Source organism: Mus caroli, unplaced genomic scaffold (genome assembly GCF_978045245.1).
Source record: "Mus caroli unplaced genomic scaffold, Mus_caroli_1 scaffold_16, whole genome shotgun sequence".
Classification (NCBI taxonomy): Eukaryota; Metazoa; Chordata; class Mammalia; order Rodentia; family Muridae; genus Mus; species Mus caroli.
In genome coordinates, this window is record NW_028227271.1 from 44183730 (window position 1) to 44208944 (window position 25215).

Sequence of the window (25215 nt, forward strand, 5' to 3'; positions counted from 1 at the left end):
TTTTGTGATTGGGTTACCTCACTCAGGATGATATCCTCCAGATACATCCATTTGTCCAAGAATTTCATAAATCCATTGTTTTTAATAGCTGAGTAGTACTCCATTGTATAAATGTACCATATTTTCTGTATCCATTCTTCTGTTGAGGGACATCTGGGTTCTTTCCAGCTTCTGGCTATTATAAATAAGGCTGCTATGAACATAATAGAGCATGTGTTCTTATTACCAGTTGGAACTTCTTCTGGGTGTATGCTGGATCGTATATGGGATGAACCCCCAGGTGGGACAGTCTCTAGATAACCTTTCCTTCAGTCTCTGCTCTACACCTTGTCTCCATATTTTGGGGAGCTAGATTCTTGATTTCACTTCAATTTAAATTGGACACATCAGGGGAGGCTGTCTATTGTATGGAACAAGCTGACAGGTGAGGGGGATAGAACAGAGGCCCCCTTCTCTTACTCTTGCTCTTTTCTTCTGTCCTTTTTACAATCTTAACCTTATTTCATGTTTCTTCTTTCTGCATGATAAAGTAACCTAGTCAAATAACATATTCACTTGTTCTTCACAGGAAATATAATCACATGCTTTTGAATGCAATCCTTTTGGCAACAGTCTTTCTTTTTTCACTAATTTATTTACTCATTCACTTTACATACTGATTGTGAACCCCATCCCTCCTCTCCTCACAGTCCCACCTTTACAAATCTCTCCTCCCTGGTCATGATGGATGATCATTTTGATGTGTTCTTAGATTCTGTTTGCAAGGATTTTATTGAGTATTTTTGCACCGATATTCATAAGGGAAATTGGTCTGAAGTTCTCTTTCTTTGTTGGATCTTTGTGTGGTTTAGGTATCAGAGTAATTGTGGCTTCATAGAATGAATTGGGTAGAGTACCTTCTTTTTCTATTTTGTGGAATAGTTTGAGAAGTGTTGGAATTAGGTCTTCTTTAAAGGTCTGATAGAACCCTGCACTAAACCCATCTGGTTCTGGGCTTTTTTTGGTAGGGAGACTATTGATAACTGCTTCTATTTCTTTAGGGGACAGAAGAAAAAGAGTAAGGATAAGAGAAGGGGCCTCTGTTCTATCCCCCTCACCTATCAACTTGTTCCATACAATATATAGCCTCCCCTGATGTGTGGCAATTTAAATTGAAGTGAAATTAAGAATCTAGCTCCCCAAAATATGGAGACAAAGTGTAGATCAGAGACTGAAGGAAAGGTTATCCAGAGACTGTCCCACCTGGGAATTCATCCCATATACAGTCACCAAACCCTGACGCTATTGTGGATGCTAAAAAATGCTTGCTGAAAGGAGCCAGACATAGCTGTCTTCTGAGAGGCCCTGCCAGAGCCTTACAAATACAGATGTGATGCTTGCAGTCAACCATTGGACTGAGCACAAGGTCCCCAATGGAGGAGTTAGAGAAAGGACTGAAGGAGCTGAAGGGGTTTGCAACCCCATAGGAAGAACAACAATATCAACCAACCAGACCCTCAGAGCTCCCAGTAACTAAGCCACATGGCTCCAGCTGCATATGTAGCAGAGGATGGCCTTGTCAGGCACCGATGAGAGGAGAGGTCCTTGCTCCTATGAAGGCTTAATTGATGCCACAGTGTAGAGGAATTGAGGGCATGAAAGCAGAAATGGGTAAATGGGTAGAGGAACACCCTCATAGAAGCAGGGAGAGGGGGGATGGGAGAGAAGGTTTCCAGGAGGTGGGGGGGAGGGGCGGGAAAGAGAGTAACACTTGAAATGTAAATAATGAAAATATCCATATATATATATAGATAGATAGATAGATAGATAGATAGATAGATAGATAGATAGATAGATTCTAGCTCCCCTATCAGATTAGGCAGGTTTGAGATGTCCCATGGATAAACGAAGCTTAGTGTACATCATATTGGCCAATGAATAAACCATTTCCACTACACTTGTATTAGAGAGCCCTACCAAATGAGTAACTCTAAAAGAAGCATTCCGCCTTATGCTTCAGAAGCAATGGATTTCCGAAGGACCTGATCACATTGTATTGTACTGGGGAGAGAGAGGGGAAGGGCATGGGGACGGGGGGGAGGGGGGTACACTCCACTGTATTTTGCAACCTTTCCTAAAGAAAGAAGTAGTTGTGATGGTTGTTTATGGATTGTTGTTTTATTGTTTTTATCACTAACACACAGGGAAAAGGAGCAACGCATAAAAATATTAGACAACGCAACCCTCTTTCCTTAGCACCTCCAAACAGGAACAGTGGACACTCAAGGAAAACTAACACTAAAATTTTGTTGACCCTTTTTTCTGAGTTGCCCATTAGTAACTTAGTTTCCCACAGAAAACTAAGCTGACATTTTGTTCTAAATTATCCATTGATAAAATACAGTGTACATATTAAAGTTCTTATGGCAGAATTCATTGGCTATTCATATACTTCCTGGTATCTTTATTGAGTCATTGATTGGAACTCCATAATAAATATAGTAGACTATGGTATTCTCTGTCTTTGTCTGTCTGTCTGTCTCTCCCCCTGCCCCCTCCCTGTGTGTGTGTGTGTGTGTGTGTGTGTGTGTGTGTGTGTGTGTGATGTGTCTTGTCTTCAGGCTTTCTTTCTTCTACTTGATGGAGTTTATAGTTAAAATTTCCAGTAAGTTTCTTAACCCTTTGCTAGGTTTATATTTTCTAGGTTCTGGAATTTCTTCATTATAGGTAGATATCCACTATCTGACCACAGGATTATAGAAGAACCAAGATAATAGAAGTATGGGGACTTCATAACAAAAGCAATCCACATTTGAACAAAGGTCTATATGACACACAAGACTAGATTTTTACAGCATATTTTTAGTCTTTATAATGAATAAAGAATATTGTGAAAAGGCTACTTTTGCCATATATAGGATAAGAAATGCTACCATGACAAGGCCTCATGTTACACTGGTGGTATTTGAGGAACACAGATTGAACACAGGATATTCACAATTTTTATGAATCTATTTTTATAAAGAGAAGGTTTTAAATCAAAGAATTTCAGACTCCTTCAGCCCTACATAAGCATTTAACAGCCTGGATTTCTAGAAGGAATCCAGTATGAAGTCGGAATGAGAAGTGCCTTGTTACCTGGTAATATGGTTTCTCGGGCTTATTGTTTAGTGCTAACTAAAGGCAGTCAGAGCACATTAGAGAGCTCCAAAGTTGATGGTTCACTCACTTGCCAATTTCTCCAATGTGTTGGCCCCTAAACAGAAATTTTCTTTTATTTAAAAGAAACTGCTTTTCAGAGGACCTACTGCTGAGTCTTTGGCTAGGTCCATCACAGGATGAATTGGGTGTGGCTACGGCATCTTTTTGTGCGCATGTGCTACCTCTATTCCTCGTTTCTCTCCCCACTTACGCTTCTAAATCTCAAGAATGCATAGGAAGAAAATTAAAAACCTCTGCCAAAAACTATCACTATCACTGAGCTTGGTCATAAACTTTAATTGGAAAACTGATATTAAGTATGTATCTTTATTACATTTTGAAAGTATGAATAATATATGCAATCATCCAAAGGCTGAGCTGTGCACATGGCTTTATTATTCACACATAAACAAAAGTGCAGTGCACTGTCTTATCAATTAGTGTCCAGCTTCTTTGGAAGAGCAAGGAGGGAAAAGCAGTTGGACCTCTGCTGGCAATTTACATTTGCAAACATCTTTATTCACAAGCTGTAAAAGCAAGCTGGTAACAGTCGCCAAAGTGGTTTCCAAGACAACTTATCTCTGGATTTAGTGTTGCTGCTTCAGGAGGGAGGCCTATGAAGAATTTAATTAGCTAACGCCTCATCCTCCTTAGCCAAAAAAGCATGGGTTTTCTTTCAAGTTAAAATTTTCTATGGAATGAGTCAATGGAATTAGGGTAGACACAGACATTGAGATAGACTCATATGTACCAGAGGTACTGGGTAATTACAGCATCCGTGGCTTTCATACACTGCCTCAATTGTTCATGAGTGTGAATAAAGATGGAGCCAGGATGTAGCGGATAAAGATCTCATGAATAAATAAGAAAACACGTTGACACATATATATCCAATCCAATTACATATGGATGCATTTGTTTTTCTTCTTCCCTATTCTCAAAAGTAAATGGGCAGTTTACTAGAAAGTTAAGTTAAAAACCGATGAAGAGCATTGCATCGAAGGAAAGATAAATCAGATGTAAAACTGATGGAAATTTTGGAGTTGTAAGAATTGTGCTTCACAATTGGTTCTGAGCCTTCAGGTAACCATGGCAATACTGGAAACGATACAAACTGCATGGCTTAAATTATTCCCAACAGAAGGGAATACTTTTTCTCTTCTCTATTGTAAAGGAAAGCATTGTTGTGAGTAGTATTGGACTTTGTTTAGGGATGGCTTGAAACTCACATATAATTTTTACTATTATAAAATTCTTAATATAAGTGTCATACTTTAAACTTCATAGTCTTCACATACTATTTCTCCCAGACACCTACAAAGCAAAAAATAAATAAATAAATAAAATAAACCACAGTACAAATCTTGGTTGAGAATATTAATCACAGAGCCAGCAAGATGGCTCAGTGGGTGCAGGTGTTTGCCTGACAAAAATCCATGAAAATATAGAGAGAACTGACTCCACAAAGGTGATCTCTGACCTCTGCATGCACAATACGGTACATGTGTACACACATGAAGATACACTGATAATAATCAAGTAATTTAAAGCACAAAAGAAGAGTATTAATTACTAGTTAATTGGATTATGTCTCTGTCTTCCATACATGTTACCCTCCAATAGTAGCTGTTAACCTCAAACTCAGGATTGCAATCTTACATTCTACAAGTGAACTTCCTTAGGCACACTTTTTCTTGAGAATTTATCACATTTCCATAATTTTCCCATTTTTGAAGAACTTGTAATATATACCACAGTATATTTTGTTCATATGAGATATAGATAGATAGATGATAGTTGATGGATGATAGATAGATAGATAGATAGATAGATAGATAGACATGTTAGACAAATTGATTACATAATATACCTGTTTTTTCATGCTATTTTAGAATTGGATGGGTTTTGCCCTTTTACAGCACCCTTATATACATTCATCTTGAAATGAATAAAGATAAGCTAGTAAACACTACTTATCTATTTGTGAGCATCAAGAAATTGGGGTTCTCATGAGTAGATGGCCCAGTATCTAAAAGCACTTCCCATGCAGCTTGAGAGCTGAGTTCTAATCTCCGGCATGAATGTAAAATGTCAGTTATAGTTGCATATTCCTATACGCTCAGCACCAGGGAGTGGACACAGGTAGCCCTGAGAGCTTGCTAGTCCTGATCTAAAGAGCAAATAGCTGTAAGTTTTGCACAGGTGTCTTGAATTACATTGAGAGTCCCCTCACCCTTTCCTTAGCTTTATGGATGTCTTTGTCATTAGAAGCTGCATGTCCCTCACTCACCTCTCCATATTTTTTCACAAGTATGCACTGAGTAGAACTTAGCCCAGGACTAGAAGTGAGACTTTCTGCAGTTCTGAGGTTTCCCTCTCTAATCCAGTATTTACTTCTACAAATCCTGGCTACTTTGGCTTCCTTAAATTCTCAAGGCCGTTTCCCTCAATGTTCAAAGAACACCAAGCTTAACATATTGGTGGCAGCCAATAACACAACCTGCACAGTATGCTGGTTCCATTGTAAGATTCATTTCCTTTGTTTTTTGTGTGTGTGTGTGTGTGTGTTACACATGAGTGTATATTAAACATGAGTTTGTGGCTATGTGCACAGATATCAGAAGTCTTCCTCAATGGTTCTCAGTCTTTTGCCTGGAAACAGAGCTTCTCACTAAACTAGAAGCTTTACATTCTATCTATGCTGGCTGGTCAACCAGCCCACATGATCCTCCTGTCTCTGCCCCAAAATGCTAGGGTTCCTGAACAGCTCTTTATGTGGGTTCTTGGGTTTCAAACTGAAGTCTTTATGCTTGCATAGCAAGCCATCCTACTCTCAGAACCATGTTCCCAGTTCTCTACTTCATAATTCTTATGCAGCCACATTCTTCAGGCTTATATTATATTTAATAAATTATGATCTCATCTGAAGATCAAATACTTTCAAAACACTCCACTACAGTAATTAGTAACCTGTTTTTTTAAATATGTATTTTGCCTTATTCTGTATAGATTGAAACCTAAAGTCTATGGAATATTTCACAGTGTAATAAGCATCCAGGCTCCCCAAGGCACTTTCTTTGGCTTCCTCTATTTTATCTTCCACTTGAATGACAGTGCTGGTGTCTGCTATAGCCTGACTGTGAAACCCTAATTCAATACCATACACAGTTTAATGATGTTCCATTTTATAACTCTTAGAAACACTAAGTTTAAAATCAGCAGAGGTGCTCAATAGAAATTGGATGTTTCTTGCCCTAATATAATAGTGTGTGCTTGCTCAGATAAGGAAGGACAGTACTCTCTCTATTTCAGATATCAGGTATGAGCATCTTCTCTAAAGGGAAAGATGTCCAAGTCCTGATGCTGCTTGTCCTTTGAGTGCTACTGAGAACTTTCCTATCTGCCCACCTCAGGAAATGTTTCTCAGTTGGAAACTCGTCTCCTCCATGATGTCTTCTCACAAACCCTCTTCCAATTTTAATTACTCCCACTCCTGAATGCCTACTGTGCTGGCCATACAGCACTGTTTTCCTTTTCTAAGGGAACTAAGAATTTGGATTTGTGAAACATAAGCATCGGGAATCTTTTCCCAGGTAGTCTCACTTTGCAGACATTAGCAACTTGGTGCACTCACTCAATTTCTTCAATTACTCTAGAAATATTCAGAAATCTAGAATATATGATAACATTTTACATAAAATGAATATGTAATTATGAATAAACTTATGATTATACAATTTAAATATATATGTTGTGAACATGATTTTTTTCCTTCTCTGGTATTCTTCCTGGGAATATCTGAGAAACAGATATTGAGTTATATTAAGTTTAATTAATATTAAACAGCATTAGGTTGGCAATTCCTTGTGTTTTCTGATGCCAAATTTCTGATCTCATAAAAATCTCAACTGTCTCTCAGTGAGTGACTTTGGGGACTGATTTCCTCAGGATTGTCTGCCTAACCTTTAACAACACCAAACTTTATGGAAAATTAGAGTAAACCCCCCCTTAACAAAAGCTAATCCCGCCACACAAATATTCATTTATAATGAAACTTTATCCCTTCAACTTATCCTGTAACTGATTCATGCGTTATCAAACTCAATGCATAAAAAAAGATAGAACTTTAGTTTAATAGTTTAATGTTAAACACAATGTCATGTTTCATCTGAAAACCAAAGCACTCAAGTGGAAACCTCAGATGGGTGACCAAAGTTAGGAATGTCTTAGACTCAAAAAAGATTCTGATCACGTGGATGGATTGAGCTGATAGTGAACATAACTTTCTTTTTTTTTTTTCCTTTTTTTTTTGGGGGGGGGGTATTTCATTTACATTTCCAATGCTATCCCAAAAGTTCCCCACACACTCCCCCACCCCCTCCCTCACCCACCCCCTCCCACATCTTGGCCCTGGCGTTCCCCTGTACTGAGGCATATGAAGTTTGCACGACCAATGGGCCTCTCTTTCCACTGATGGCCGATTAGGCCATCTTCTGATACATATGCAGCTAGAGACATGAGTTCCTGGGGGGGGGGGGGCGGGGGGTTACTGGTTAGTTCATATTGTTGTCCCACCTATAGGATTGCAGATCCCTTTAGCTCCTTGGGTACTTTCTCTAGCTCCTCCATTGGGGGCCCTGTGATCCATCCAATAGCTGACTGTGAGCATCCACTTCTGTGTTTGCTAGGCCCCGGCCTAGTCTCACAAGAGACAGCTATATCTGTGTCTTTTCAGCAAAATCTTGTTAGTGTATGCAGTGGTGTCAGCGTTTGGAAGCTGATTATGGGATGGATCCCTGGATATGGCAGTCTCTAGATGGTCCATCCTTTCATCTCAGCTCCAAACTGTGTCTCTGTAACTCCTTCCATGGGTGTTTTGTTCCCAATTCTAAGAAAGGGCAAAGTGTCCACACTTTGGTCTTCGTTCTTCTTGAGTTTCATGCATTTAGCAAAGTGTATCTTATATCTTGGGTATTCTAAATTTCTGGGCTAATATCCACTTATCAGTGAGTACATATTGTGCGAGTTCTTTTGTGATTGGGTTACCTCACTCAAGATGATGTAACTTTCTAAAACTAAGAGATGTATGCATTATATTTGAAAGGCATTAAGAACCATTTAATGCTATAATTCTCCACTTAGTAAAAGAAGTGGCAATCAGACTCACCAGAGGTAATGAGAGGAAAAAGATTCTGAGCATGTATAAGTTTGACATACTGTTCAAAAACATTTTTACAACTTCCCCCAAGTGCAAATCACAGATCTACCAATGCGTGACAGCCCTGAATACCATCTGAGGAGCTTCCAAAAATCATTATTGCAGGTCACATCACAGACAAGATTAGAGCCTCAATTTATCTTGTCACAAACACTTTATGGGCCTAGCAAACATAGAAGTGGATGCTCACAGTCAGCTATTGGATGGATCACAGGGCCCCCAATGGAGGAGCTAGAGAAAGTAACCAAGGAGCTAAAGGGATCTGCAACCCTATAGGTGGAACAGCAATATGAACTACCCAGTACCCCCCAGAGCTCATGTCTCTAGCTGCATATGTATCAGAAGATGGCCTAGTCAGCCATCAGTGGAAAGAGAGGCCCATTGGTCATGCAAATTTTATCTGTCTCAGTACAGGGGAACGCCAGAGCCAGGAAGTGGGAGTGGGTGGGGGAGCATGTGGGGGACTTTTGGGATAGCATTGGAAATGTAAATGAAATAAATACCTAATACCTAATTAAATATATATATGTGTGTGTGTGTGTGTGTGTATATATATATATATATATATATATATATATATAAAGTACTTGGGTGGTCCATCCTTTCGACTTAGCTCCAAACTTTGTCTCTGTAACTCCTTTCGGGGATCCATCCCATAATTAGCCACCAAACGCAGACACTATTGCACATGCCAGCAAGATTTTGCTGAAAGAACCCTGATATAGCTGTCTCGTGGGACACTATGCCAGTGCCTGGCAAATACAGAAGTGGATGCTCAAAGTCATCTATTTGATGGAACAAAGGACCCCAAATGTAGGAGCTAGAGAAAGTACCCAAAGAGCTGAAGGGGTCTGCAACCCTATAGGTGGAACAACAATATGAACTAACCAGTACCCCCAGAGCTTGTGTCTCTAGCTGCATATGTAGCAGAAGATGGCCTAGTTGGCCATCATTGGGAAGAGAGGTCCCTTGGTCTCGCAAACTTTATATGCCCCAGTACAGGGAACCACCAGGGCCAAGCAGTGGGAGTGGGTGGGTAGGGGAGCAGGGTAGGGGGAGGGTATAGAGGACTTTTGGGATAGCATTTGAAATGTAAATGAAGAAAATATCTAATAAAAAATTGAAAAAAAAAAGTACTTGGGGTCAGATGGCTAGGTGGTTAAGAGTATGCCCTGTTCCAAGAGGTTCAAAACCCTCTGTAATGGCAGCTTCAGGGAATCTGAGACCCTCTTCTGACTTCCCAGGGTGTGCAGACACACTAGTTTTCATGGCAGTACACCATTTTACATTTCAACTAATGGTGTAAAAGGTCTCCAGACTAATGGATCACTTGCAGTATTTATTTCCATGTCATCCTTGCACCGGGGCCATGCTAATCTTCTCCATGTGGTTCCAATTTTAGTAAATGTGCTGCCAAAACAAGCATTAATTAGATAAATGGTGATCCAATTTTCAAAAACTCTTATTAACAAGTCCCCTGAGAGTGACAGGCAGAATCTCCCAGATCTCTTAAAAATATGTGTGTTTCAATAATTCTTTGCATTTTAAGGGGAGCCATGTTGATGGTCAAGGAAAAGTTACTAACAGGCTCTTGAAAAGGAGCAACCTTCATCCATGAATGTGAAGAGACTTAAACTTCATCCCAGACCCGGTGCTTTGTCTTGGTTTTTAAATTATGAGGGTGGAACTCAGTTGTTTGGAAAGCCTTCCATGGTTTCTGATAGAGGCCCAAGTTTGAACCCCTTTTTTGTTAGGATTATATGAGTTTTAAATTTTTTAACACTCATACTTCTATGCTACGTTTTCATTTGACCCACATTGCCAACAAATATATTTCTATATTTCTTCCTGCATTTCTCATGTTATTTTCTTCGTTCAGTGATTGGTTGGCTGCTTTCCACTGTGAAAGTTTTCTTGTCCTAAGAATCAGTAAATTGAAGATTAAAAGCAGGTTTGGGGAATAGTTGACCCCAGGAATCATCACTATAGTAACTCTTAATATTGGTTTTCTATAAAATGAGAAGCTATAAAAGGATTAAGATGGTAAATATCTGCCTTCGTCTTCACCATCCCTTCTCCAGAGCCCAAGTTTGACGCAGTACAAAGACATGCCGAGCAGCCTAGTCTGGAAGGCTCATAAATCTTTCTCCACATGGGCCTGCAAGAAGCTTAAAATTAGACCATTATTCTAAAGCCATTTGCCACGGCTTTTCAGACAGTACATAATCCTCCATATCTATCTTTCTCAAATGCTGTGAATTATAAACACTATCAATCTGTAGGATTCTTTAGTACGGCTAAGTATTCTGTGAGTTTAGTTTCCTCATCCACAAAATGTTACTGATGTTGCCACCTTCATGGAATGATTATGACATTTAAATGAACATAGTTTATCAGCTAGATCAATGCAAGTCACCATGTTTTCGAAATGTCAATGAGGCTTCCTGTCTTCATTCTTCTCCCTTCTTTACGTGTATTCTCATCACTCATTTTAGCCTTGGTCAGGAAGAATAGCTGATTCTGCTCAGGGCTGCTCTGAGAGGAGCCAGTGCCTTTAGTCATAGCTGGAGAATATCATTTCTTAGCCTAGGCTTTGGTTGTACTTCCCTCACAAGGCTGCACATTTGATAGCAGTAGCTGTTCTGTGCACATGGAGCTTATTTTTTCATATTGCCTAACTTACTCTCACAGCAACAAAAGTCCAAACCATCTCCCCCAGCCTCAAAGCAAACTCTTGCATACATATGACCAACGTTTGATTGCTGATCTAATAAGAGATGCTGATGAAGAGAATTATCATCATCTCCCACTACAGATGTAAGGAAGTTTAAGATGTACTAAGGACTCTGACTATATAAAAGTGTACTAGAAGCACCGGGCATGGTGCCACATGCCTTTAACCCCAGCACTCAGGAGGCAGAGGCAGGCGGATTTCTGAGTTCAAGGCCAGCCTGGTCTACAAAGTGAGTTCCAGGACAGCCAGGGCTACACAGAAAAACCCTGTCTAGAAAAACAAACAAACAAACAAACAAAATAGTCATGAATAGCATAAAATACCTTTTGGGCTGGTGAGATGGCTCAGTGAGTAAGAGCACCCGACTGCTCTTCCGAAGGTCCAGAGTTCAAATTCCCAGCAACCACATGGTGGCTCACAACCATCCATAAGGAGATCTGACTCCCTCTTCTGGAGTGTCTGAAGACACCTACAGTGTACTTACATATAATAAATAAATGAATCTTTTTTTTAAAGTGTACTAGGGAGTTTGCCATTGTTGTCTTCTTTACTCTGCCCCAGAACACACCTAGTTGTATACACAACTTTATTCTTTCTGACTTCAAGATGAAAAACTGAAATTCAAAGAAGTTGAAGTAACCAAAATCGTAGGTTTAAAGCATGGCAATCCTATAAAGTCCATACATTGTAAGGAATTCCACCAGGACTTGTGGCTCATGCCTATAATCCCATTTCATTTACTCAAGAGACCAAGGGGGAAGATTGCAAGCTCAAGGCCTGACTATGCTGTAAATAAAGTTCAGGCCACCCTACATAGTATAGTGAGATCATTTCTCAAAAAGAAATCAAAGCATAGGGGTGGTAGAGGGCTTGGTTGTCATAAACATGACCCTGAATTCACATCCTAGTAATACAAAAGTATGAGATTACACTAGACACACGCCCTCTGAAGATGTGTCATCAGTCTGTGCCCACGTTTAAGCCCACAAAGCATGCTCAACTTGTATCTGAGCTATTCTTCTATCTCACCATGCATAAGAACCAACTTTTTAAAAGTACACAGTAGATGCCTGGCTTCAGGATAGGATGCAAGGCAAAAGGAGTATGCTGGGAGCCTTCCCCTCCTGAGAATGGGTTGAAGTGGGGCACAACATTGGATGCAGACCAAAAGACCAATGATTTTCGGTCTTGTAGGAAACAACTCTTTGGTAATGTCCTCTGTTTCATTCATTAATGTTGAGAACTCTTTATATCTCTTATTATTTACTTTATAATTCTCTATGCTTGGATACGCTCTGGAAAACTTAACTCTTTACTTTATAACCTTACTTTATAATTCTCTGGTAATTAACATATGCTGTATAATAGTGGGCTCAAAATGTACCTGTATAAATTTAGGAATTCTATAAAGTTATTAATATAGAATCATGAAATCATCAATTTATATAACCTGCACTAGGCTAGAAAGGTCAAATAATAGGATTTTAACACAGGCTTATAGATAGTTGAACTATAGGCTGGTCTAGTGAAGACTTCATGAGATTTACTAACTATATAGAAGGTTCAATTCACCAGCATAGTATTGCACCTTTATTATTAACAATGACTATCTCTGAGGAAGGGAAACTAGAAGCAAAAGGAGAGTAAAGGGGAACTTAATATCTCTGAGACCCTAACTTCTATTGCAAAATACCTTTCCTTGCTTCCTTTTTAATTGTCTTTCATGAATACTCTTGAGAACCTAGAACTCTTTTCCTCTTTTCTTAGCTTCGATCTATGACTTTCCCTCATATTAAGAGGAGTTTATAAAGGCCAATTGGTAACATGGACCACCCTGCTATCTTAAAATTAACTGTTGTCATTGATATATAGCAGCTCACACAGGTCAACAGTCATCAACTGCAGTGATGTCCAAGACACAGCTTTATCACTGATTTCAAAAGCAGGTATAGCAGGAGAGAAGTGGTTCAATAATTAAAGATGCTTGCTGCCAAGTCTGGCAACCTGAAATTGATCCCCAGAACCAATGTAGAGATGAAAGTAGAAAAGTGACTCCACAAAGTTGTCCTCTATATTCCAAACACACACATGCACGAAGAAGAAGAAGAAGAAGAAGAAGAAGAAGAAGAAGAAGAAGAAGAAGAAGAAGGAGGAGGAGGAGGAGGAGGAGGAGGAGGAGGAGGAGGAGGAGGAGGAGGAGGAGGAGGAGGAGGGGGAGGAGGAGGAGGAGAAGGAGGAGAAGGAGGAAAAGGAGGAGAAGGAGGAGGAGGAGGAGGAGGAGAAGGAGGAAAAGGAGGAGAAGGAGAAGGAGAAGAAGAAGAAGAAGAAGAAGAAGAAGAAGAAGAAGAAGAAGAAGAAGAAGAAGAAGAAGAAGAAGAAGAAGAAGAAGAAGAAGACAGGAGGAGAAGAAGAAGACAGGAGGAGGAGAAGAAGACAGGAGGAGAAGAAGACAGGAGGAGGAAGAAGATGAAGAGAAGAATAGGAGAAACTTTTTAAAAGAATGGAAGGTATATGGTTCCAGAATATAAACTTTCTTCCTTTATATAACTTGTTATGTAACCAGGTTACATGACATGGGTGGCTTTGAGTCTAATGCCACAGTCCAAATTCTCATAACTGACATCCTTACACATGAACACACATTAAAAGTTATTTTTTAGAGACTCATAAACAGGACAGGTTGGGAAGGTTAAAAGGAGAGTCTTAGACAGGTTGAGATTTCAGCATCAGCCACACCAGTTCTGGTATCCAGAACCAGATATTTCTAAGATGGGTATAAAGGGAGGGCATAATTATACTTTCTTTCACTTCAGAATAGGTTCCTTCGTTATACTCTTTTCTACCAAAAAATAATAATAGCTTTCTATAAGAAGCTTAGACTCCACTATACTGTAACAGACGTTGCCACTTGCTCTGCCACAGAAGCTGATAAATGTGGTCATACTTTTGCATGCCTGTATTCACCAGTCCCAGAGTATTGGTTGCATCTTCCTTCCTTCCACCTCCTCAACCTCACTTTGAATAATATCCATCATCTACAACCTTACATTGCGCTCTCTGATCTCTAAGTCAATAATCACTCTCCATCTCCTTTTGATGATTCATCACTGTTTCAGTAGATAACAGCTGAGCGCCATATGTTTGCTAGGCACCATTTTAATTTTGGGAATAGAAACTCATTGCAGACTCCACAGAGCTTAAATTCTAATCCCAAGTTCCCCTTCGCTATCTGCCTTTATTGTTGGCAGCTGAAAAGAACACCCACTCTATTTTGCTCCAATACTTCCTCTCCAGTAACCTCCAACATAGAACAGCATGACTTGGTATATTTTTAAGGCTTAGACTGCTTGGAGTTAATTATAGTCAACACTTTAAATGCCAGAAGGAAGAAACAAGAGGCTTAACATGTCAAGAAAAAAGTTCCATTTCAGAACCTAAGAGTTAATATACAGAAAAAAAAATGCTTTTAAGTTGCATGTGGAGACTTTTCCTTGAGCCAATTATGAATATGCCTCTACAGCTGGTTAAATAAAAAGGAGGAGGGGGGGGTCAAATAACCCAAGAGATGACAAATCCTTGGGTAGGAGTTAGGGAATGATGCCATGAAACCTTTCTTAGTGGATTTAATATAGTAAAAGGAATTAAGTGATGACAGCCATAGCTTCACTGTCTTGCTCTCCATCCCACAATAACTCCAAAATATGCCAGCAAAGTTTTAGATGAATGGGCTAATCATTTGAAAATAAAGTGACCCTAAGCAAAAGGATAAAGCTTTGGTGGCAGAAGCTGTATGTTCCCAACATAGAGAAGCTTCAACTTTGGTATGGTCAGAGGCTTACGTGGGGTTAAAGTTGGAGACTCAGCAGCTGAGAGATAGCAGGGGGAGAGATGGTAATCTGGGCAGAATCATGCCAGTGGGGATACAAGGAAAATTCCCTGAAGCCCAGGAAGTTAAGTTTTAGGTTGACATGAGTTCGTGAGTGAACACTTCCTTCACTTATTCTCACCATGAAACATTCACAGGACCAGCGAAAGAAAGCAAGAGGAAATGTGAGCTGAACTTCAAAGCTATGCAGGTTATAGTCAGAGCCTAAAGAGTACTTTTAAAATTAAAGTATGATTTTATCACTGTAAGGGTCTTAGGGTGATACTCTTGAAGCCACAATATTGCATATATCTCCCCTTAAAAGGCAATCTGCCTCTGTCACTGTACATCTAAGGACAATGAAAATGACAGAATTATCCACAGTGGCTGAGTTTAACAGGCACCCTTATTATTCATCCCACCAAGTCCTCTGCATTGTATTCTAGTTGGTGACTATTAATAACAGAATAATCTAAAATTCTGTTGTTTTGAAGCAGAACTGGAAACTAGTCTTTCATGTTGTAGCCATTTTAAGACACCAGTTAAAAAATAACTGATTGTGTTTGATGGGAAATTATGAGCTAACAAAAGGAAAAACATGCTTACTCTTCAGTATGGGATCTCTCTTGGACAGCAGAACACCTCAAGATGTTTACACCTGCTTGATATATGTGTACATGCTTCTCTCTCTCTCTCTCTCTCTCTCTCTCTCTCTCTCTCTCTCTCTGTGTGTGTGTGTGTGTGTGTGTGTGTGTGTGTGTGTGTGTGTGTGTAAATGCCAGAGATCAATGAGAGTGTCTGCTTCAGACACTACCCACCTTATTTTTTTGAGAGAGGTTCTTTAACTGAACATGGATCTCACCAATTATTACAGACTAACTTGCTAGCAAGTAAAGGGACTTGTCTGTCTCCACCTCCCCAATTCTGGGATTATATGCATATGCCACCATACCCAGCTTTTCACACAGGTTCTAGGTCATTGAGCCCAGATCCTCATGCTTGCATAACAAACACTTTACTGACTAAGCTGTTTTACTAGCCTCATTTTGAGCCTTTAAAAATTATACTTCTCTTTATGCTTATCTCTCACTCATTGTATAAATGATCAGACTGAAATAAGAAAGTAACTCAGTGTCCCACTAGCTATATGACCCTATTCTAACTAACCTTTCTGGTTTTCAAATTTATCAGTGAAGAAAATAATAATTATATTTCAGGATTAATATAAAGATTAAAGGAAATAATACAATGGCAAGGATATGGCAGAGTGTGATATTTTCTATTCTGTTTAAAAGATATTTATTAATGGCAAATTCATAAACATGCAAAAATAGTCTGCTAATCAATGGATGTTTTATTTCTTTACTTATACTTTAGAGTGACCTAAAATATAAATACATAGCATAAAAATCATATTTATTCTTATATGGGAATTTATAGCCTATAAAATGAGGCATTATCTCATTCAGTCTTCATAAAATTTCTTGAGAAGCAGTCCAGACACAGGTTGCCATTTATATTTTATAAAAAACTGCCGTACTTCTAAGAACATTGATTTTAATTATCTAACTCCACATATTAATGAATGAAATAAAGGCTCTGGGGAGACTGCTCATCAGTTCAGAACACTTAATACTCTTTCCAAGAAACCAAGTTCAGTTCCCAATACCTACATCAGGCAGCTCATGAGTACCTGAAACTCTACTTCCAGTGGATCTCATAGCTTCTCCTGGTCTCAATGGGGCCCACACACACATGGTATGCACACAGACATGCAAGCACACATATAGACACATAAACAGAAATAAAACCCTCTGATAAATCAAAGAATATTGAAAAAAAGCAAAGAGGGAAAGCAGAAAGAGAGAGGAAGGAAAGATGAGTTGGGGCAAGGCAGAGGGGAAAGCAATGGACTCTAACTCCAAATTCTTTCTGTTTTTGAAAGTCACCACCAAGACACCTTCACACATGAAAGTAGCTCTTCCTCTTCCACAGACGGGGGATAAGGCACTCACAAAATCAAAGCAGACATTTCTTTCCTGAATAACCCTGATTAATGGCTAAATCTGTCTATAGTGTGATTCTTGGAAAACTCAAAGGAGGCTTTTCATATAAGGCTGTCATAAGAAGTTCTGCATCTGCAGAAGCAATCTTTTCATCATCTTCTCTTGCACTGTCTCTGTGATGGCATTGGGTAAAGTTGAAGACTAAGAACCCCAGCTACCTCTGAAGTGTCATTTTTAGTGTTATAGTCTTCTGGTTGGGATTTAAAATGATGTCTTATATAGATAAGGGCAGGTTCAGGTGAAGGAGAACTTTAAGGTTTTGCCCCAAGAAGGGAGACTTAATTTGAAATTCCACAAACGCTTGGCAACCTAAACAGAATAACATCCTAATGCTAAGTAGGAAAGCAAGAGTGGAGAGATGTATGACTCCTTGTTTCTATGCTTAAGAAAAGAAGGGAACACTCCCAATGCAGTGACGCCAAGCAGCCTATCAGTCTCCCTGAGAGGTGGATGACTCATCTTTGTTATACAAAGAGAGATGTTTGGCTCATAGAACTTGGGTAACTTGTCTAAAATCAGTGATGCAGTCTCCATTTAAGTTCTGGTTTGTCTAAACCTAAAGTTCAAGTATTATCTCCCAACCAGGAGCCTTCAACTTGATCGGGGTAGAATAAACAGAGAAGCAAAGATTATCAACGTAAATGGGTCAGACTAGCACCAATATTCTGCTTCAGTGTATTCAGAATGGAGCCTAGGATTCTGTATTCTTGTATATGAGACAGCTATGTATGTAAATTTTGTACTTTACTGTCCCCACAGGAGAAAAGTAGATACTTAACCTATTTTATAACATTCTCAAAGTTCTCAGGATTACCCAAAGATGTGAAGTATGTTTTTTTTTTTATGTCATTTATCATTGTTCAAACTTCCAAACAGCATCAATGTCCCTGCTTTCTCAAGCTGCACAGGCCCCTCCCCTTCATGCACACACTCTGTGGCTCCCAAGCTGAGATCATAAATCCTATCCTTTAAAGACTCTGAGTCTACTGATGTAGTGTTGAGTAGAATTCTCACAAACTTGAAGACACAGAAAGCCCAATCTTTCACCCTAATCTCAATCACCAGCCCCTAAACCCACCCTTTCCATCAGGCAAGGCTGTCCACCTGAATTGTCTCCATATTTTTCCTTTAACAAAGAGACTTAATGGATATACACAGTAATGTCAGTCTAAGAAACATCAGATCGTATTTACTGCTGTTGACGCAAGAGCAAACTAAAACTGTGTGAACTAATTCTCCATAACCAAGGATAAACTATGTCATCAAAGCAACAGGAAACAAAACAAGTTGGAATCCTTGCATTCTGCTGCATAAGATTCTATTAGCCCGCCTTGATACATTATTTATACACTTTGGTGCAAGATAGAGAGGCCCATTGGACACGCAAACTTTATATGCCCCAGTACAGGGGAACGCCAGGGCCAAAAAATGGGAATGGGTGGGTAGGGAAGTGGAGGGGAGGGTATGGGGGACTTTTGGGATAGAATTGGAAATGTAATTGAGGAAAATACGTAATAAAAAACATTTTTAAAAAAATTAAAAATGGAAAAAGAAAAAAGATTAACACTTAAATCAGTGCTGCAGAATGAACAGAACGGGATCCCATCAGGAAGAGCTGAAAGAAGTTGAGGAAGAAGGCTACCTGTACTGGCTCGTTTTATTTGTCAACTTGACACAGGCTGGGATTATCACAGAGAAAGGAGCTTCAGTTGGGTAAGTACCTCAATGAGATCCAGCTGTGGGGTATTTTCTTAATTAGTGATCAAGGGGGAAAGGCTCCTTGTGGGTGGGACCATCTCTGGGCTGGTAGTCTTGGTTCTATAAGAGAGCAGGCTGAGCAAGCCAGGGGAATCAAGCCAGTAAAGAACATCCCTCCATAGCCTCTGTATCAGCTCCTTCTTTCTGACCTGCTTGAGTTCCAGTCCTGACTTCCTTTGGTGGGTGATCAACAGCAATGTGGAAAGTGTAAGCTGAATAAACCCTTTCCTCCCCAACTTGCTTCTTAGTCATGATATTTTGTCCAGAAATAGAAATCCTGACTAGGACACTACCCTATAAGAAGACCAGCAGTCTCAACTAACCTGGACCCCCAAGATTGCTCAGACACTGAGCCATCAACCAGGCAGCATACACCAGCTGATATGAGGCCCCCAATACATATACAGTAGAGGACTACCAGGTCTGGACTCAGACAGAGAAGATGCACCTATCCCTCAAGAGACTGGAGGACCCACGGAATGGTGAGGTCTGGTGGGGTGAGGGTGGGGTTGGAGGCATCTCATGGAGACAGGGGAGGAGGTATGAGATGTGAAACAGTTAGAGAGTAGACTAGGAGAGGTATAAAGTCTGGAATGTAAAAAAGTATGAAATTAAAAAGAATCTTCACCATCTTATTGTGAGGTAAGTAAATGAAAAGGGGCCATGTACTACTAAACACTGGGATTCAATTTTGTTGTTGTTGTATAATTCATTGCTCCATACATTCTTTGAATTTAACCTCCATATACATTGTTCAAAAGCATAAATTTTAAAAAAATGGTTATTCACTGTAATCATCAAAGTAAGATGTGGAAAGACACTTTGCAAACTAAAATGTTCTACTAATGGGCCAGACCTGATAAAATTTTTGATATTCATAATTGTATCACAAAATGATACACTAACCTTTATTCTGGCTTCCTATTTCCTTTCTGTTGCGATTCCTTCTGTCTTATTAGTCAGGGTTTCTATTCCTGCACAAACATCATGACCAAGAAGCAAGTTGGGGAGGAAAGGGTTTATTCGGCTTACACTTCCATGCTGCTGTTCATCACCAAAGGAAGTCAGGACTGGAACTCAGACAGGTCAGGGAGCAGGAGCTGATACAGAGGCCATGGAGGGATGTTCTTTACTGGCTTGCCTCCCCTGGCTTGCTCAGCCTACTCTCTTATAGAACCTAAGACTACCAGCCCAGGGATGGTCCCTCCCACAAGGGGCCTTTCCCCCTTGATCACTAATTGAGAAAATGCCTTACAGTTGGATCTCAAGGAGGCATTTCCTCAACTGAAGCTCCTTTCTCTGTGATAACTCCAGCTGTGTCAAGTTGACACAAAAATAGCCAGTACAATTGACCCCTTGTCAACTTGACACACAAACACATCACTAGTAAGCCTCAACCCTTACTGTTGCGGCCTGCCCGCAGTCCACAACACGAACGGTTCAACTGAAAATGGCAGTTCAGGCTGAAAAGAGAGGAATCTAGACGGGGCGGAAGAAACAATGGAGCTAAGACAAGATCCTGATCAAAGCTCAATTTTATTAATTCCAGACACTCAGTTTATAAAGGAAGGGGGAGGGAACCCAATTTCCCGCCAAGTAACTCAGGGTCCAGTAGCAGGACGAACACGTGTGTGCCTCCAGGCAGCAAAGGCAGGTTCCAGCAGTAGGTAGGCGTGGCAGGACGAATGAGCCGGTAGCTCCACCCTTGAGCAGGCAGGTTCCAGGCTGGGGGGAAGGGAGGCCACACCTTACATTCTTATTCATCCCCAAGATCTAAATAACTTTAAAAGTCCCACAGTCTTTACATATTCTTAAAATTTCAATCTCTTTAAAATATCCATCTCTTTTAAAATCCAAAGTCTTTTTACAATTAAAAGTCTCTTAACTGTGGGCTCCACTAAAACAGTTTCTTCCTTCAAGAGGGAAAATATCAGGGCACAGTCACAATCAAAGCAAAAATCAATCTCCAACTGTCCAACGTCTGGGATCCAACTCACGATCTTCTGGGCTCCTCCAAGGGCTTGGGTCACTTCTCCAGCCATGCCCTTTGTAGCACACACGTCGTCCTCTGGGCTCCAGATGCCTGTACTCTACTGCTGCTGCTGCTCTTGGTGATCATCTCATGGTACTGGCATCTCCAAAACACTGCATGACCCCTTCAGTCCTGGGCATTCAATTACAACAGAGGCTGCACCTTCACCAATGGCCTTCCATGGCCTCTCACAGTGCTGAGCCTCAGCTGCTCTGCATGACCCCTTCATGCCTTCAAAACCAGTACCACCTGGGTGACCCTTACACATTACCAAGTCCTGCTGCAGAAGGAGTACAACCTTGCCTATCTCTGGAACACAGCCTCTTTGTGCTTTCAGAAAACACTTCCCAGAAGATGTCACCTCAACGATGCTGGTCTCTTCTTAATCACCGCTAATTTCATAGCTCCAGCTAACCAGCATCAATAGTCCCAGTAATGAAAAGTTTTTGCTTTAGTAGTTCTGGTATCTTGTTAATCACAGCTGATTCTTCAGCCCCAGCTAACCAGAACTACAAAGTCTTCACAATAAAAACAGCAACGGCCCTGAAAAGAGTCTTTAATTTTCCCTCTGAAATTTCACAAACCAGACCTCCATCTTCTGCACTGTTCTCAACATTATCTTCCAAGCTCCTACACAACATCTGACAGAACTCTTAACAACGAATGGATCTTCAAGCCCAAAGTTCCAAAGTCCTTCCACAGTCCTCCCCAAAACATGGTCAGGTTGTCACAGGAATACCCCACTCTGCTGGTACCAATTTGTCTTAGTCAGGGTTTCTATTCCTGCACAAACATCATGACCAAGAAGCAAGTTGGGGAGGAAAGGGTTTATTCGGCTTACACTTCCATGCTGCTGTTCATCACCAAAGGAAGTCAGGACTGGAACTCAGACAGGTCAGGGAGCAGGAGCTGATACAGAGGCCATGGAGGGATGTTCTTTACTGGCTTGCCTCCCCTGGCTTGCTCAGCCTACTCTCTTATAGAACCCAAGACTACCAGCCCAGGGATGGTCCCTCCCACAAGGGGCCTTTCCCCCTTGATCACTAATTGAGAAAATGCCTTACAGTTGGATCTCATGGAGGCATTTCCTCAACTGAAGCTCCTTTCTCTGTGATAACTCCAGCTGTGTCAAGTTGACACAAAAATAGCCAGTACACCTTCCTTGCTAGATAACCTCCTCCACTTAGGTTTATCTTTTTTTTTAAATCTCATTGAGTTCAATATATTCAAAGAAAACATCTTAACCTTTAACCTTAATAAACTAAGGTATCAAACAGAGGCATTATTTATACAAAAATCTACTAACAGTACAAATTCAAGTACAATGTAGAGACAGAGACACTTAAGGGGTTTGAAGAAGGAAAGATTTAGAGATAAGTTAGGAATTTCTGGCAAGACGAGGTAGTGTGGGTTAAGGCAGAGCTACAGGGAACTTGTAGGGTTCAAGCAAACCCATTAGAGTGACAGACAGCAGGATCAGGGTGAGCAGAATTCATGTGAGTAGTAATAAAATGCAAAGGTTAAAAAAACCAGGTGATTAATATATTCCTCAAAATGTATAAAAATGACAGCATATTATAACCAGTCAGGGTAGGTAATGTTGACTTGGCTCTCAGAAATCAATTTACTCCATTCACACTATCATCAGAAAGGAGAAAAGTACGCCATGGGATTGTTTTAATTTAAAATGAAAAGGATTTGGACAAAATTTAATGTCATTTCGTGATGAAGAAAAGTTCTTCTCTAACTAGAATGGAAGGGAGCTTATGCAAGTTGATGCACATCTAACAAGCCATACATCTAACATCATAAGTGATGCCGAGAGAACTAAGTCAATTCTCCCTACAATAAGAAGAGTGTAAACTTCTCTCATTACTTTGTTCTTTTAAAAAAAGTCTCACGTTGTAGTGCAGGCTAGCCTCTAAAACACAATTAAGCTTTCACTGACCAAGTGCTATGATTTCAGGAATATGTCACCATGCCTGGCCTTATCACTTCTATCAAAAGTTGTTCTAGAGCCTATATAGTGAAAAGAGAGAGGGGAAATTATATTCTGATTGGAAAGAAATTATTAAAACTATGTTTATCTACAAAAATCATGGTTGTTCATGTAGAAAATATTTGACCAAAATATCCTCCTTAAAATAATTAGTTATAAACAGTACAGCATTGTAAGTTAATATTTTTTTAAAATAGAGTTGCTATTCTTTATACCTTCAACAAATAATTGTAAATTTTAAGGTAAAATAATTTCTAAGATCATTTACAATAATACACATATAATAAATAAATATAGGTTTTATACACAACCTTGTACCTAAGCACTATACTATACTTGATAGAGATCTTTCCTTGGGGCATATATATTAACTATACAATAGTATGATATATGTTAAAATATTACATATCAGGTCATGGGAAAAAGAGACATTCTTAATTGCCGTAATAAGATACATAAGGAAGAAAGCTTAGAATAATCCAAACGGTGATGGCCTAGAATTGGAGATGTGACTATGAATTCATGTGTAGATAAATACAAGCACAGTTTATTCATACAAAACATTTCAAAGTGTGTGCATATCCTGGTTAGTAGACAGTAGCATCTTAGCTCTGTCAAATGAGGAAGAAGAAATGACACCCCACACCAACATCTTAAATAGCAATAAGATCAAAGCAATGCAGAAGTCAAAAGAATGGATTCCTAATGGTCACCATGGGAAATAGCTTAAGCAATAAGTTTGTTTATCTATAACTCAAATATAAAATAAATATCAACAAGTAGTTTCTATTAATGACAAAGACACTTGTTACTTTTCTACGATTGCAGTAAAGCACTATGACCAAGGTAACTTGTATAAGGGAGGGTTTATTTTGAACTTAACAATTCCAGAGGGCTGAACCTGTAACCATCCCGTAGTGGAGGCATGGCAACAAGCACCAGGCATGCTGGCCAGAGTAGCTGAGAGAACACATCTCAAACTGCAAGCAGACTACAGATAGGCAAGCCTTTAAGCTCTCAAAACTATTTCCTAGTGACACACTTTCTCCAACAAGCCCATAACTCATAAGTTCCCAACCAGTGCACCAGCTGGGGAATCAAACATTCAAAGGCTACATGCTATGGAAGAAGTATCACTCCAGCCACCACACTAAGTAAAGCAGGTCTGCAATACACAGGAATTCTAAATATGATTTGAATACCTCACCTTCAAGGAAGGTACCTGCTTCCATGGCAGCACACAGTGAGTTCCTTCCCAAAGATATTGTCATAGAAAGCAGAGAGAAAAGAGGAGTTTTCTAAAGTGATACTCGGAAAACAGTAAGGTCGGCTTTAGACAAGTAGAGTCGTGTTTAAAGTACGAAGTCTTAATATGATGTAATGAGCCTGACATTACCTTCCTGCTTTCTTCACACCCCTAACCCCACTCTAATCGGCATCAGACAAATCCCAGCTGAGAGGCTTGTAGCAGGATACCTGGCCAGGACGTAGCAAAGCTGTCAAGGTCATTAAAAATAAGGAAAGGCTGACAGATTGTCAAACCAAGAGGAGCCTGAGAGATGACAGCTGCATGTAACATAGAATCCAGAATTGGATCTTGGAAAAGGTAAAGGGCATTGGGGCAAAACCATGGAAATGTGAAGGAATTGGGGTATTAATGAATGGGAATGCGTCAGGATTGACTTATCATTTATTTAAAAAGCACCTCTTTACCTATGAGATGTCAGGAACCGGAGAAGTGGGAAAGGGGAGTGCAGAAAACTTCCGTTATCTTCAATTTTTTCTCTAAATTGTTTTTTTTTTTCTCTAAGCTGTTTCTAAATAAATACGATAAATCTCTTCCCCAGGGAATAGGACATTGTACGTGACAGACAAGCATTCTAACACTAAGCTGCCTTGCCAGCAAGAACAATGATTAAGGAAAGATAAAACTAAATGACGACAGGCTATCAACTGCAGACAAAAATTAGAGGTACCTGGCCAAGACTCAGCCAGTTATGACTGAGTTAGAATCAGACTCAAAATCTGACTGTATTCTCTAAAGCAGTACCACGAGGCAATAACAATAAATAAGTAATAATCACAGCAGGCAAAATAAAAGTACCATCCCTAAGAATATCTTCATCCAGATTCCAACATAAGGCCCAGCTTACCCACCCTTGTGATTTCCAGATGATGCTAACAAAGCCCAGATAACAACAATGAGCTAACTGATGGTGGTGCCAACAGGAAGTGTCTGAAACATGTCCCTTCTTCGATTTACACAGGTTTTCTTTCCTGGGCTGCTTTGAGATACATTAAACATTCCTCCCTCAACTCCTATGGGAAACAGTTATATCACAGCTATGAAATCTCTGACCTTT

General features: G+C 39.8%; 1 non-coding gene across 1 annotated transcript; it reads right to left on the minus strand.

Annotated features, from left to right (window-relative positions):
- Nucleotides 1–9717: 9717 nt before the first annotated feature.
- LOC115029538 (U6 spliceosomal RNA) lies at nucleotides 9718–9824 on the minus strand. The gene has a single exon (XR_003835097.1). It is a non-coding gene; the product is annotated as a U6 spliceosomal RNA (small nuclear RNA).
- Nucleotides 9825–25215: the final 15391 nt, after the last annotated feature.